This window comes from Arachis hypogaea, chromosome 14 (assembly GCF_003086295.3).
Source record: "Arachis hypogaea cultivar Tifrunner chromosome 14, arahy.Tifrunner.gnm2.J5K5, whole genome shotgun sequence".
Taxonomy (NCBI): domain Eukaryota; kingdom Viridiplantae; phylum Streptophyta; class Magnoliopsida; order Fabales; family Fabaceae; genus Arachis; species Arachis hypogaea.
The window spans coordinates 102838007-102841697 of record NC_092049.1 but is presented as its reverse complement, the minus strand read 5'-3'; the positions used below and the strand labels follow the sequence as shown (position 1 = coordinate 102841697).

Here is a 3691-nt window from a genome sequence, read left to right as displayed (position 1 = left end):
ATTTTATTCTGAGCCAATATGGCATTCAGAGTATCAATTTCAAGAACTCCCTTCCTCATAGGCGTCCCATTATTCACAGGATTCCTTTCAGAAGTGTACATGAACTGGTTATTTGCAACCATGTCAATGAGTTCTTGAGCTTCTGCAGGCGTTTTCTTTAGGTGAATGGATCCACCTGCAGAATGGTCCAGTGACATCTTTGATAGCTCAGACATACCATCATAGAATATATCCAGGATGGTCCATTCTGAAAGCATGTCAGAAGGACACTTTTTGGTCAGTTCCTTGTATCTCTTCCAAGCTTCATAGAGGGATTCACCTTCTTTCTGTTTGAAGGTTTGAAAATCCACTCTAAGCTTACTAAGCTTTTGAAGAGGAAAGAACTTGGCTAAGAAAGCCGTGACCAGCTTATCCCAAGAGTTCAGGCTATCCTTAGGTTGAGAGTCCAACCATATTCTAGCTCTGTCTCTTACAGCAAATAGGAAAAGCATAAGCTTGTAGACCTCGGGATCAACCCCATTGGTCTTAACAGTATCACAGATCTGCAAGAACTCAGTTAAGAACTGAAAAGGATCTTCAGATGGAAGTCCATGAAACTTGCAATTCTGTTGCATCAGAGAAACTAATTAAGGTTTCAGCTCAAAATTGTTTGCTCCAATGGCAGGGATTGAGATGCTTCTTTCATGTAAATTGGAATTTGGTGCAGTAAAGTCACCAAGCATCTTCCTTGCATTGTTATTATTTTCGGCCATGTCTCCTTCTTTTTCAAAAATTTCTGTCAGATTTTCTCTAGAGAGTTGTACTTTAGCTTCCCTTAGCTTCCTCTTCAGAGTCCTTTCAGGTTCAAGATAAGCTTCAACAAGAATGTTCTTATCCTTGTTCCTGCTCATATGAAAAAGAAGAGAACACAAAAGAAAATATGGAATCCTATATGTCACAGTATAGAGATTCCTTATATGAGTAGAAGAATAGAAGTGTAGAATGGAGAAGAGAGAAGATGAAGAATTCGAATTTTAAATTAAAATAAAAGGAAAATATTTTTGTTTTTATTAAATTAATTAATTAGAATTCGAAAATATAAAAAGAAATAAAATAAGATTAAAATTTAAAATAATTAGTTAATTAAAAAGAATTTTGAAAAAATGGTTAGTGATTTTCGAAAATTGGAGAGAGAAAAGTAGTTAGGTGGCTTTGAAAAAGATATGATTAAAATAGAAAACTATTAAAATCAAATAAAAAGTCAAGTAGTGAATTGAAAAAGATTTGAAAATCAAATTTTGAAAACATAGGAAGTTAGAAAAGATTTTGAAATTGATTTTGAAAAAGATTTGAATTGCAAATTAAAAAAGATTTGATTTTTTTTAAATTAAAGTTGATTACTTGACTAACAAGAAACTAAAAAGATATGATTCTAGAGTTTAAAGATTGAACCTTTCTTAATAGGCAAGTAACAACTTGAAAATTTTTGAATCAAAATATTAAATACTAGCATTATTTTCGAAAATATGAAGTAAAAATAAGAAAAAGATTTTGAAAATTAATTTTAAAAATTTTTGAAAATATATAAAAAAATTTGAAAAAGATTTGATTTTTGAAAAAGATTTGAAAAGATAGAATTTTGAAATTGAAATTTATGAGTAAAACAAGGAAAGATATATTTTTGATTTTTGAATTTTTAATGATGAGAGAGAAAAATACTAAATTGACACAAAACATGAAAATTATGAATCAAAACAACTAATGCATGCAAGAACACTTTGAATGTCAAGATGAACACCAAGAACACTTTGAAGATCAAGATGAACAAGACTTATTTTTGAAAATTTTTAAGAAAAGAAAAACATGCAAGACACCAAACTTAGAAATTTTCAAACTTTAGACACTAATAATTCAAAAATACATATGGAAAACAAGAAAAGACACAAAACAAGAAAAATTAAAGATCAAGCATAGAAAATCATCAAGAACAACTTGAAGATCATGAAAAACACATGCATGAGTTTTCGAAAGTTTTAAGAAAAATTCAAAAAATGCAATTGACACCAAACTTAAAAATTGACACAAGACTCAAACAAGAAATATAAAATTTTTGGTTTTTATGATTTTATAAGATCTGTTTTGGTTTTTTTTTTGAAAATTATTTTGGGAAAAACAAAAAAAGAAATTTTTTTGTATTTTTCAAAAATAAGAAATAAAAGCTTAAAATTAAAATAAAATTACCTAATCTGAGCAACAAGATGAACCGTCAGTTGTCCAAACTCGAACAATCCCCGGCAACGGCGCCAAAAACTTGGTGCACGAAATTGTGATCATCAATGGCACCAACAACTTGGTACGCACAATTGTATTCTTAACTCTTTATCACAACTTCTCACAACTAACCAGCAGGTGCACTGGGTCGTCCAAGTAATAAACCTTACGTGAGTAAGGGTCGATCCCACGGAGATTGTCGGCCTAAAGCAAGCTATGGTCACCTTGTAAATCTCAGTCAGGCGGATTCAAATGGTTATGGTGAATTGATAATAAAAACATAAATAAAATATACTTAGGATAGAGATACTTATGTAATTCATTGGTGAGAATTTCAGATAAGCATATAGAGATGCTTTCGTTCCTCCTGAACCTCTGCTTTCCTGCTGTCTTCATCCAATCATTCCTACTCCTTTCCATGGCAAGTTTTATGTAGGGCATCACCGTTGTCAATGGCTACATCCCATGCTCTCTGTGAAAATGGTCCAATGCGCTGTCACTGCATGGCTAATCATCTGTCGGTTCTCGATCATACTGGAATAGGATTTACTATACTTTTGCGTCTGTCACTACGCCCAGCACTCGCGAGTTTGAAGCTCGTCACCGCCATCCCTTCCCAGATCCTACTCGGAATACCACAGACAAGGTTTATACTTTCCGGATCTCAAGAATGGCCGTCCATGGGTTCTAACTTATACCACGAAGATTCTAATATCTCGGACTCGGTCCTCTGTATTAGATATCTAAGAGATATTCATTCTAGCTTGTTTGCATGTAGAACGGAAGTGTTTGTCAAGCACGCATTCATAGGTGAGAATGATGATGAGCGTCACATAATCATCACATTCATCATGTTCTTGGGTGCGAATGGATATCTTAGAATAAGAATAAGCTTGAATTGAATAGAAAAACAATAGTACTTTGCATTAATTCATGAGGAACAGCAAAGCTCCACACCTTAATCTATGGTGTGTAGAAACTCTACCGTTGAAAATACATAAGTGATGAAGGTCCAGGCATGGCCAAGAGGCCAGCCCCCAAACGTGATCTAAAGATGAAACTCAAGATAATCCAAAGATGTAAATACAATAGTAAAAAGTCCTATTTATGCTAAACTAGTTACTAGGGTTTACAGAAATGAGTAAATGATGCAGAAATCCACTTCTGGGCCCACTTGGTGTGTGCTTGGGCTGAGCATTGAGCTTTCCACGTGTAGAGGCTTCTCTTGGAGTTGAACGCCAGTTTGTAACCTGTTTCTGGCGTTTAACTCCACTTTGCAACCTGTTTCTGGCGTTTAACTCTAGAATGCAGCATGGAACTGGTGTTGAACGCCAGTTTGCGTCATCTAAACTCGGGCAAAGTATAGACTATTATATATTGCTGGAAAGCCCTGGATGTCTACTTTCTAACGCAATTGAGAGCGCGCCATCTGGAGTTCTAT

The 3691-nt window shown here is 34.2% G+C and overlaps 1 non-coding gene across 1 annotated transcript; it reads left to right on the top strand.

Annotated features, from left to right (window-relative positions):
- Positions 1 to 251: 251 nt before the first annotated feature.
- LOC112746481 (small nucleolar RNA R71) lies at positions 252 to 359 on the top strand. The gene has a single exon (XR_003174362.1). It is a non-coding gene; the product is annotated as a small nucleolar RNA R71 (small nucleolar RNA).
- The last annotated feature ends 3332 nt before the right edge of the window (positions 360 to 3691 follow it).